The following is a 12,906-nucleotide window of genomic DNA, read 5'->3' on the forward strand; positions in this document are numbered from 1 at the left end:
AGTGGCTGTCCGGCACCCTGTGGGCACTGGTTCCTGTTCCTCTCCTACATCGTCATCCATGCCGTCGATGTCTTCGGAGTCGAAATCAAGCATGTCGGTTAAATCATCGACAGAGGCTACTAAGTGGGTGGTGGGTGGGCATCGAATTTCTTCGTCGTCCGCATCCCATTCTAGCCGGACATAGTTCGACCAAGGATCTCCTGACAAGGAGAGAGACCTTAATGAATTTAGCACGTCGCCGAAAGGTGAGTGCTAAAAGATATCTGCGGAGGTGAACTCCATGATTGGCGCCCAATCGGATTCGATAGGCATGGACGCAGGCGGCTCGGAGTCCGTGGCCGGACGCGAATCCAGTGGTTCGGCAACACGGCTCTTGTGAGGGGTGAAGTCAGTATCCGGATCCATCGCCACTGAGAGTGCGGCCTCCATGGCGGGGTCTATCCCCCGTCTTCGGATGGCGTGATTTGCTCCGGATTAAGGGCCGGAGTAGTTGCAGGTGTGATGTCCCGAACACTGTTCGACGGCAGAGTTACGTCATGCTCGTCGTGATTGTGCAGCGCACCTGACATGGGCTCGAATCCGTCGAAGATCAAGTCTCCGCGGATATCGGCAGTGTAGTTTAAGTTTCCAAACCTGACCTGATGGCCAGGGGCGTAGCTCTCGATCTGCTCCAGATGGCCAAGCGAGTTGGCCCGCAGTGTGAAGCCGCCGAATACGAAGATCTGTTCGGGGAGGAAAACCTCACCCTGGACCGCATCGTTACCGATGATTGAAGGAGCCATCAAGCCTTACAGTGATGGCACAGTGGAACTCTCAATGAAATTAAGCACCAATGTCGGTGTCAAAATCGGCGGATCTCGGGAAGGGGGTCCCAAACTGTGCGTCTAAGGAGGATGGTAACAGGAGGCGGAGGACACGATGTTTACCCAGGTTCGGGCTCTCTCGATGGAGGTAACACCCTACTTCCTGCTTGATTGATCTTGATGATATGAGTATTACAAGAGTTGATCTACCACGAGATCATAGAGGCTAAACCCTAGAAGCTAGCCTATGGTATGATTGTCGTCGTCCTATGGACTAAACCCTCCGGTTTATATAGACACCGGAGGAGGCTAGGGTTACATAGAGTCGGTTACAAGGAAGGAGATCTACATACCCGTATTGCCAGGCTTGCCTTTCACGCCAAGGAGAGCCCCATCCGGACACAGGACGAAGTCTTCAATTTTGTATCTTCATAGTACAACAATCCGGCCAAAGGATATAGTCCGGCTGTCCGAAGACCCCCTAATTCAGGACTCCCTCAGCGCTGCTTTGGTCGATGCGGAACAAAATAACCATAGAACACAAGTTCCTTGCCCACCTAGCTGATATTCTCTTCAAATGCCACATTGTCTTACAGGCTTGGGCGCCTTTGGGGAAGACGCATGATGAGGACCACATGACCGAGGTTATGGAGCAGATCAAGCTGTGCATGATGAAGTCGCGACAAGGAGGACAACCAACTTGAGTCTTTTGTGTTGAGCCTTCTGTTTCGCTTCGCTTTTGTGATCCTTAAACTTCTTGTTACTTAGCTTTGCCGGGACGTCGAGCCTGCGAAACTTATGTTTTATCGGTTTGTAAAGTTGAAAACCTTATGTGGATGCTGCCATGGGGCTTTATTAATTTAAAGCCAGACACTACGTGTGTCTTCGTTCCAAAAAAAAAAACTCGCCCGAGACCATATCAAAGAGAACATGGGACCGGTGCATCGTGAACCATGACCCATGACATGGAAGTTAGCTACAGGTGCACGCACGATTCAGAATGTTTTTTTTTGTGTGCTTGTTCATTTGCCGGGTGAACGAGCCAAATTGGCCCTTTTTTTATTGATAGTAATTAATATTTCCATAATTACGAAAGTAATAAAGGATACATGCAAATTTTAAAAATAGTAAGGACATGGCGGACAAGAGCGTCCCGACCTGGACGCAGCTGCTAATAATGTCCCAGGGTGAACGCTGTTTTTGCTAGCATCCATTATCTCCGTTCAAAAAGAAAATAAAAAAGCAGCCATTATCTGGTTTGGCTGGCGGCCACCGCACCCATCTCGTCCCCATCTCCCACCTCCATCTCCCCGCCTACCATGGCCGGCCTTGGCCTCCGACTCATCCCCACCGCCCACCTTCCCATGGACCGCCTCGAACTCGGCGTCGCTGCCGACATCCTCACGACCGCCCCAACCTCCGGCTCATCCCCGACGACCACACCCTCACGGCTGCCCCCAACCTCCTCACGGCCAAAAGTGGTGGGCTGAGGACGCCACCGCGGCTACATCCGCAAGTCGGTTGGAGGTGGTCGTCCCTCTCTCTTCTCTCCACTGCTTCTCTGTACATCGCCCCAACCATTGATTGCATCTTGCTGTAGCTTTATTGATTTCCTTGGCTGCCTAGCCATAGCTGAAAACATTAGATTGTTTGACCTTTATTTATCAGTGTAGTATTGTGAAGAATAAATTCAAATGATTGCTTTGATATTTAACCTCAACATTTTACTTGCTCCTTTTATGCTGTAACAGGGTTTTGAAATGGATAGAGACGGATGTTTCAGTGATTTGCTATGGGTGCCTCACAACCAACACAAAATATCCAAAACTGGGAAAATGTGAGTGATTTCGCGTGTCGTTTGTTAGACTTAGTAGTTAAATAAAGACTAATTGTTGTGTGTATTGATGCAGCCTAACATTTGCTTGAATGTACGGTGTCACCGTGTTGGCATCCCATTTGATCCTCTATGTACATCAGTTTTAGAGAATCTTGGTTTTTATCAGATTGCTAAGATGAGGAAAATTAATGTCGACAAATACTTGATATCGGCATTGGTGGAGCGTTGGCGGCTCGAGACAAATAGTTTTAACCTACATGTAGGAGAAATGACTATTACGTTGCAAGATGTCAACTATTTGTGGGGGTTGCCTATCCATAGTAAACCACTTGTTGGCAAAGCTGATGCACAATGGTCAGAATTTGGTTGCAAAGTGACCTTATACTTGAAGTCTCTATGAATAAAAACAACATGATCTCCATGGCATAATGGGACCCTCTCATTATCAACCTTCACCTCAAATATTCCAACTTCATCACCATATGAAACATCATGCATGTGTCCTCCCTTGTCTGCCCTTTTTACCAATAGTTTGTCCACCCGTTCGGACCATTGCTTTCCTCCATCAACCAACTAAAGAGCACTTCGCCTTCTTTCTACAAACCACTCTAGACACTTTGAAAATGTTTCCTCCACAATCGCTACCACCGGAAACCTTCGGGAAAGCCTAAACACATTATTTAAGGACTCAGGCCCATTGCTTGTCATGATCCCCCAACGGTACCCACCATCCATGCACTGAAATACTTTTTCAGATTTTTCTTGCTCGTTTTTGTCTTCCTGCAAATACTTACCGACCTTTCAAAGATATGCTATTGCGTCAGGACAAGTATGCACAATAGATGACATGCCCCCCTCAAACTTACGAGGTTTCTTTTTCTTCACTGTCCACTTGAATATTTTCAAAATGTTATCATCCCGATAAGATTTGTTTAGGTTCTCTGCGACATGTTGAGAGCAAAATCGATGAACACACTCACCAGCATTCTCATTCCAACCAATGTGTGGCTGCTTAAACACCCATTTGATTGATTTGTGGCGATCTGAAATGACACACATGAACTTTCCAACACCAATTACCTCCCTCCGAAGCCATCTCATGAACCAACCCTAGTTTGTTGCATCCTCTTTCTCCACAATGCCAAATGCAAGAGGTATTAGCTGGTTATTAGCATCATATCCACAAGCCATCGGCATCCTTCCCTTGTACCTTCCTGATACAAGTTAGAATACACGAATTTGCAACCGTACCACCACATGAATAGAAACCAAGTCGTCTACACATTGTTTACTTACAAGTCATTGAATCAATTGGACAAAGATTGAAACCAACAGAGATGCAAGACGACCTTACCCCAAATCACATGCGCCAACCACGAGATAGATTGGAGGGTCTTAACCGTGAGCGGGGAACAAGAGAGATAGGGATGCCGTGATGATTAGAGATGTCGAGTGTTGGAGGCTGGTTAGCACATGGTGAGGTTGAGGAGCGACGAATCCATGCGTACTAGGGTTTACCGACGACATAACGGGGCTGTTTGGTTTGAGACTAACTTTGCCAAAGATTGTCACACCTAAGCTTAGGCAAGTTTGACCAACTTAGGTGAGTGTTTGGTTCAAGCCACACCTTTGGCAAACCACACTTAGACCCCACAGGCATACTCACAAAAAGTGTGGCAAGATTCCCATAGGCTTGCCAACTTGTGGCTTTCATTTTGATGAACTAACCTTAGGCAAGCTTGGCAAAAATGTATGGCAAAGTGTGGCAATGCTAGTCCTAGAACCAAACAGCCCCGTTCTGTCTATTAGAGGAAAGCGACTCGGTTTAATCTATTTAGAGTGCAGGCCAAACCATTTGCTGGACGTTGTTTGTATTGGTGTCCAAACCTGGACGTTCTGCACAATAGCGTCCAGCCGTGGACGCTGTTTTCCCTCGCGTCCTTCCTATTTTTCAGATTTCAGCTAATCCTTTACCACTATCATAATTACGTCATTACTAATTATTATTAATAAAAAAAATCAGAAATTGGCTCTCCTTTGTGGGCAAGGATTTAGCGGCAGTTATGGGCTAAATTGCCATCAAAAGCCAGATTTACTTGTCCAAACCAAATGCCTAGCCTTACCTAGCTACACCTCCAAAAAAAAAGCCTTACCTAGCAAGGCTAGTTTAGCTTTTGCCGTGGATCCAAACGAGCCTAATAACTTCAGACTTCTCCTTTATCTGTCAAGAACGCTAGTACTAATCTGCACTCCGTTATGCCTCTCAACCTTGATTGGTCCAGGTGGTGGCACGACCACGAAAGGGGTCTACAACTGGATCGAGCAGAGTCTTTCTAGCACAACCACGTCGTGAAAGCGATGCATTCGGCTCCGGCTGTCGCTTAGGTCCGGGTCTGCTTCGGCTTCGGTTTTCGGTTTTGTGATAGAGAGCGAAAAAAGATGATGAAAGTTTTGTGTGTCCATCGTTTACTATTATTCCACTTTGCGTGCATGCTAGTGCTTGACTCTCCCGTAGCCTGGTATGTCTTTCCTTATTCCACTTTGAGGAAAAAAGTCTAACATCGTTTACTATTATTCCACTTTGCGTGCATGCTAGTTGCTAATTCCTTCATGCTAGTGCTTGACTCTCCCATAATGCTAGTACTCGTCCATGGAGTTAAATGCGGCTGGTGCTCTTCCCCGTTGGGCTGCTCCCCTTTCCACACGCCGAACTCCCCTTCCTTCCTTCGTTGACTCGATCTCGAGACCTGCTCCTGCCGGATCTGATGATGGAGCCGGCCGGAGACTCTTCCCTGGAGGCCGCGATTGCATGGCTGGTGCAGACCATCTTTGCGACTCTCCTGATGGACAAGATGGAAGCCTGGATTCAACAAGTCGGGCTTGCCGATGACGTCGAGAGGCTCCAGCGCGAGGTGGAGAGAGTCGAGATGGTGGTGGCCGCTGTGAAGGGTAGGGCGGCCGGGAACAGGGCTCTCGCTCGTCTCAAGGAACTTCTCTACGACGCCGACGACGTGGTGGACGAACTGGACTACTACAGGCTCCAACAGCAAGTCGAAGGAGGTAAGCACAATCCCACTACTGTATATCCAATCTATGTGTACTAATTAATACAGTAGTTTGATTTTATCTTGCTTGAAAACAGGGTTTGATATTATCTGATCGAGGATGGCCATCCTTTTCTGGTCCACGTTTTCTTCAGGCACAGTTACAAGGAGCGAGCATGAAGGTGTGCGTGTAGCTGAACGAGTCGATGAGATATCAAGGGGCGATGCTGATACACCGCAGAGCAGTGTTGGCAAATTACGGTCCGTGGTCTGGGGAAACTTTACGATCACACAAAAGGTTGACGGAAAGCCCGTCAAAGCAGCATGTAGACACTGTGGCAATGAGTTCAAGTGCGATACGAAGACCAACGGCACATCATCTAGAAAGAATTCCTTATTTAACACTACTTTAAATTTCATTTCCTTATTTGACACTGAAAACATTTTTCTTCCCTATATAACAACGAGTCTAAATTTAATGCCCTTTATAACACTTTCGTCTATTTTGAGCATAAAAGACACTTGAAAAGACCCTTTTGCCCCTCATGTAATATGTGCGTGTGCAGGACAGTAGCAAACACAACATCAATACGGGGCAGTATTGCGCACACACACGTAGCAGCACATACACGCACAACAACACACACGCATGCGCGCACACACAACAGCACACAGTGGAGAAGCCACGTTATACGTGTAGTGGCTTGACTACACAGGATTTTGGTACGTCGTTCCCGCATACCACGCTAGTGAACAAACGAAAATTGGAATTTGACTACACATGCTCATGCATCATCTGCTATTCTGCTTGCAATTAGTTGGGCCACAGGGCCATACAGTAAGAAGAAGGCCTAAATCACGTGATCTCCTACATGCCTCTCCAATGGCCGGGTACAACCGCCGCACCGCAGCGTATTCCCATCCTTTGGCCAGCGCTGGCGATCTCCAATCTGGCCTCTGATCTGGCCGTGAGATGTGAGGCACGACCACCTCCGGCCGTCCGGCGAGCCGCTGAGTGACCACCGCAGGCAGATGCACGCACGCAGCACACACAGCAGCACACATGTACGTGGCAGCACACACCGAGCAACACACGCAACAGCGCACACGCGCGCGCGCACACAGCAGCACACACGTACGCACGCGCGTGCACACACGCATGCACCCACAAACACGCAGCAACACATGCACGCACACGCGCATCATCAGTAGCACAGATGTGCGCACGCGCACGGCAGCACGCACCCGCTCACGCGCAAACATATTACATGAGGGGCAAAATGGTCTTTTTAGACGCCATTTAGGCTAAAAATGGATAGAAGTGTTATAAAAGGCATAAAATTTAGACTTCTTGCTAGATAGGGAAGAAATCATTTGTCGATGTCAAATAAGGCATAATATTTAAGCACGGTGTTAAATAAGGAATTCTCTCCATCATCTATGAAAAAACATTTGAGGATGGAGCATCCCGATAAGATGAAACCTCCTGGAGCGCTTGCTCCAAACCCTTCACGGTACTACTACTACTATCTATATAAACGAATTTATACCTTGCATCAGCGCATTTGTGATAGGACGGGAACGTTTGGTTTCTGGGTGTATATACATCCTATATGGAGAAATAAATTAGCAATTCAATAAAACGTCAAAAAAATATGAAAATATTTTTGAAATAAACTTGGCCTTTTATTGTACTTGTGAGAAAAATTTCACAAAAATAAAATCAGCCTTTGACTTCTTTTCAAAAAAGACAAATTTCGGACAAAATAGTGTGAATAATGACCTATAATAGCAAATAAATTTTGTCTTTTTTGCCCTGATGTCAATGTTAGTTCTTTTTCATGAAAATTTATATCCTAGTGCAAAATGAAGTTAAATTTAATCTTAAAAAGACTTTTGAACTATTTTGACTTTTTGTTTAATTATTAAAAAAATCCCTATATAGGGTGTATATACAACAGGAACCAAAGTGTATTTCCCATTTGTGATACTCGCATCGACGCCAAAAACATGAAGCTGAGACAAAATAGCTTGATAGGATCGGGATAGCGTTCGATCTAGAGCACCACCGCCGGCATGGGTGTGGGCGGCACGTTTCTCCACCGCGCCCGCGCTTGATCATGGGAAGCCGGAGCGGGAAAGCTTCTTGTGCCTTAGCCCTGAGACGTGGCGGGTACTCCTGCATGACGCGGGTAGTCTTCGCAAGGATGGCGGTCATTCGCCACAGGATGAGGATAAGCAGGCGTGGGCGGGCGTCGCTGGGGGCGGAAGTCCGCCCTCCTCGGAGAAGGCGGCTCAGCGGAAGATGGATGAGGAGATGGCCAAGATCGAGCAGCATTGGTCACGTACTAGACGGTGTACCGAAGTACACGCATATTGGCACGCTCCCTGTTCCTTCTTCCCTCTCGGGCGGCTTCCTCTGCTCGATTTGGAGGGTGTTTGCGTGGATGTGCATAATCTTTTGCCATGTGGACTGCATCTCCATTGGTGAAGAGGTTGAACTTCCGTGCCATTTTGCAATGGTGGGCGCGGTTCTGCACGGCGCCCTCCCTAGGCCATGGGCAAGGGTCAGAGGGAGCATGTTAAAATTTGCCCACGCGAGTAGACTTCCATGGGCTCGACCCTTCCATCCCATTCATTAAAAAGTTCGTCAAATATATGTGGTCCAGCTAGCCATTGATGGCCCATTATTATTCTAAATTTCTTTTTTTTTTGACCCGTATTCTAAATTTCTTCTTATAACCAACCCACCATCCTTTTCCATTTTCTTACTGCAGCACCGGTGATGCTACTGGAAATGAGATGCCGGTTGAAGTTGGCAGTTCGTCCAACAGAAAAGGAAAGAGAACGAATGAGGAGCCAGCACAAACCATGGAACACACCCGATGGGACAAGGCTGAGTTATCTAATAGAATAAATAAAATTACTGACCAGTTACTGTTACAACAGGGCATCCTAGGGGCTTTGCGTAAAGTTCTGGAGCCACATGAATCTAGCTCAGCTTCAAATTCAAATCATCACCACCTGAGTACAGCAACGGATCAGCACCCAACATCATCAAGTCTTGTTCCAAAGGAAGTTTATGGCAGAGTTGCAGAAAAGAACAAGATCGAAAAGTCAATAACTGAAAACCAGTCTGGTGGTGTAAATGTTCTGCCTATTGTAGGCATTGCAGGTGTTGGAAAGACAACTCTCGCTCAATTTGTGTATAATGATCCAGACGTGAAATGTCAATTTCACCACAGAATATGGGTTTGTGTGTCCCACAACTTTGATGAAGTGAAGCTCACAAAGGAGCTGTTAGACTTTTTTCCTCGAGAAAGGCATGAAGGAATTAGCAACTTCGCGAAGCTTCAAGAGATCTTGAAAGAACATGTTGAGTACCAATCAAAGAGTTTTCTGCTTGTTTTAGATGATGTCTCGGACAGTATGGATTATCATAAATGGAACAAATTGTTGAACCCTTTTCTATCAAGTCAAGCGAAGAATATAATTTTAGTCACGACCAGAAATTTGTCTGTTGCACAAAGGTTAAGCACACTTGAACCGATCAAGTTAGGTGCTTTAGAAAACGATGATATGTGGTTATTACTCAAGTCATGTGCATTTGGTTTTGGGAACTATGAAGGTACGGAAAATCTAAGCATTATTGGAAGACAAATAGCAGAGAAGTTAAAGGGCAACCCGTTAGCAGCAGTAACTGCAGGGGCACTGTTAAGAGTTAATCTTAGCATTGATCATTGGAGTAACATTCTCAAGAATGAGAAGTGGAAATCGCTGGGACTCAGTGGGGGCATCATGTCTGCTTTGAAGCTTAGCTATGATGAGCTGCCGTACCATTTACAACAATGTGTCTCATATTGTTCTATATTTCCTGAAAAAAAAAATATAGGTTTCTTGGGAAGGATGTGGTCTATATTTGGATTTCTCAGGGATTTTTGAATCACACCCATTCAAGTCAGAGATTAGAAGAGATAGGATGGGAATGTCTAAATGATTTGGTGAACCTGGGATTCTTTCAGCATGTTGAAGAGGAAAAGGACGAGGACGAGGATGAGGATGAGGAAGAGGAAGAGGAAGAAGAAACTTTTTTAGGCAATAAAATTTGGTATTCTATGTCTGGTATCATGCACGATTTTGCAAGGATGGTTTCAAGGACCGAGTGTGCAACCATGGATGGTCTACAGTGTAATAATATGCTACCAACTATACGTCATTTGTCAATTGTGACCAATTCTGCATATAGCAAAGATCAACATGGAACCATACCTCGCAATATCAAGTTTGAAGAAAATCTGAGAAATACAATTGCATCAGTGAGGAAACTAAGGACATTAGTTTTACTTGGGCACTATGACTCTTTCTTCTTTAAATTGTTCCTTGATATATTCCAAAAGGGACAGAACTTGCGTCTTCTGCAAATTTCTACAACATGTGCTGATTTTAATTCCCTTGTGTGCCGTTTGGTAAATCCTGCACATCTTCGCTATCTAAAATGTCAGCCTGATGAGGTGGATGAGGTTTTCCCTCAAATTTTGAGCAAGTTGTACCATCTTCAAATATTAGATGTTGGCTTATACACTGGTCCTATACTTGATGGTAATAATAATCTAGTTAGCCTGCGGCATCTTGTTCCAGAAAATGGAGTATACTCCATTGCTGGCATTGGTAGCATGACATCACTTCAAGAGCTACATGATTTTAAAGTTCAATTTTGTTCTAGCGACTTTGACATATCACAGCTCCAATCCATGAACGAGCTTGTACAACTTGGGGTGTCTCGACTTGATACTGTTAAAACTCAGGCGGAGGCTTATGGAGCAGGACTGAGAAACAAAGAATACTTGAAAACTCTGCACTTGTCCTGGAAGGATACCTTATCAGATGAGGAATACGACACTAGTTCTGAATCTTCTGCAGACAAAAGTGAGGAGCTCTCACCAATGGATGATATTCGCTCATGTTCTGAGCCTTCTGTGGACATGGTAGAAAGAGAAAAGGACTTCTCTCCAATGGATGATGGTGGCCTAAGTTCTGACCCTTCTGTGGATACAGCAAGAAAGGTGCTTGAGGGGCTTGAACCTCATATGAACTTAAAGCATCTACATATATCTGGGTATAATGGTACTACTTCACCAAGTTGGCTTGGCAACAATATCTCCATTACCTCCTTGCAGACACTTCATCTTGATGATTGTGGGGGATGGAGAATACTTCCATCTCTGGGAAGTCTTCCATTTCTTGCAAAGTTGAAGTTGAGCAGCATGTGGGAAGTAATAGAAATATTGGTTCCTTCACTGGAGGAGCTAGTTTTAATTAAGATGCCGAAGTTAGTGAAGTGCTCAAGCACTTCTGTGGATGGTCTGAGCTCTAGCTTAAGGGTACTGCAGATCGAGAAGTGTCAAGCATTGAAGGCGTTTGATCTGTTTGAGAATGATGATAATTTTGAAATCATGCAGGGGTCATGGCTGCCAGGTATTAGGAATTTAATTCTGCATTATTTCCCTCATTTTAAAGTGTTGAAGCCTCTTCCACCCTCAACCATCTTTTCTAAGTTACGCATTAGTGGAGTTCCAACACTTCCATATATGGAGGGATCATCTAGTGAAAAGTTATGTATTGGGTATCTTGATGAGGTTGTATACAATGGTTTTGATGAATCTGCCGATGGGTTGAGGATACTCGATGACAAAATTTTGATGTTCCATAATCTGAGCAATCTCAAATCGATGATGATATGTGCTTGCCGTAATTTAAGTTCTATTTCATTCAAAGGTTTTAGTTATCTCGTCTCTTTAACAAGCTTGGAAATAAGAAAATGTGGAAATCTTTTCTCCTCATATGAGATGCCAGAGCATACCCATGATGACGTGCCAGATGAAAAGTGCTACGCATTCCCCTCTCTTGAAAGTCTCTGTATTCACGAATGTGGAATAGCTGGGAAGTGGCTATCCCTGATGCTGCAACATGCACCATGCCTAGACAAATTGAATTTAAGATATTGCGAACATATAACAACAGTACTGCTACCGACGGAAGAGGAAGCAAACAGTCGATCAAATCTTATTTCAGCAAGGGAGGACTTACAATCAGGAAATCAAGATGTCGCCTTGACAGGGTTAGCTCGAGATGGACTCTTGCACATTCCATCAAATGTTGTCTCCTCTCTGAAGAAGATAACTATTCAGCACTGCCCTCGGCTAACATTTAACGGGGCCAAAGAATGCTTCTCTGGATTTACCTCCCTTGAGAAGCTAATCATTTCGGACTGCCCCGACCTGTTCTCGTCATTGGTACATAAAAACGGAACAGATGACCAGGCGAGCGGAAGATGGCTCCTCCCGAATTCACTTCAGGAACTTGAGATCGTTGAATATTCCCAAGAAAACCTGCAGCTCTGCTTCCCTAGAGATATCACCAGCCTTAAAAAGTTAAATGTTAATGACAGCCCAGGTTTTCAATCTCTACAGCTGCACTCATGCACGGCACTGGAAGAATTGGTAATTTCTGGCTGTGGATCGCTGACCATCACTGCACTAGAGGGCATGCAACCCCTTGGCAGCCTCAGGCGTTTTAATGTATCAGACTGTCCTGGCTCGCCACCATGTTTGGAGAGCTTTTCAACGCTGTGCCCTCGGCTGGAAACGCTCAAGATCGATGACCCATCTGTCCTTACCATGTCATTCTGCAAGCACCTCACCTCCCTGGAACACCTACAATTTTATAGTTTGGAGAAAGTGATGAGACTAACAGATGAGCAAGAGCGAGAGCTTGTGCTCCTCAAGTCACTGCAAAAGCTCGAGATTTATTATTGTTTTGATCTCATAGATCTTCCTGCTGGGCTGCACACCATTCCTTCCCTCAAGAGGTTACACATATGGGATTGTCCGGGCATCTCAAGGCTGCCGGAAGCAGGCCTCCCATTTTCGCTGGAAGAACTGGAAATCAATCATTGCAGCAAGGAACTAGCTGATCAATGCAGTCTGCTTGAAACAAGCAAGCGAAAAGTCAAAATTACTTGATGTCCTCCAATTGATTACTGACCACCATGTTAAGCACATGTTTGTACGCATAAAACAAATATCACTGGCTGCTTTTGAGGAAATCTGCTGCCATATACCCTCAAAGTTGACATACCCTCATAAATGTGCAGTGTGCTCATTCCAGGACGAGCTGTCTCTACAGGCATTCAATTAGGCTGCTCAACATATACTATCATGCA

At 45.3% G+C, this 12,906-nt stretch overlaps 1 pseudogene; it reads left to right on the forward strand.

Moving 5' to 3' along the window:
* Window positions 1–5,360: 5,360 nt before the first annotated feature.
* Window positions 5,361–12,706, forward strand: LOC123191896 (putative disease resistance protein RGA4; annotated as a pseudogene).
* Window positions 12,707–12,906: the final 200 nt, after the last annotated feature.

The sequence above is a fragment of the Triticum aestivum genome, chromosome 2A, assembly GCF_018294505.1.
Source record: "Triticum aestivum cultivar Chinese Spring chromosome 2A, IWGSC CS RefSeq v2.1, whole genome shotgun sequence".
Classification (NCBI taxonomy): Eukaryota; Viridiplantae; Streptophyta; class Magnoliopsida; order Poales; family Poaceae; genus Triticum; species Triticum aestivum.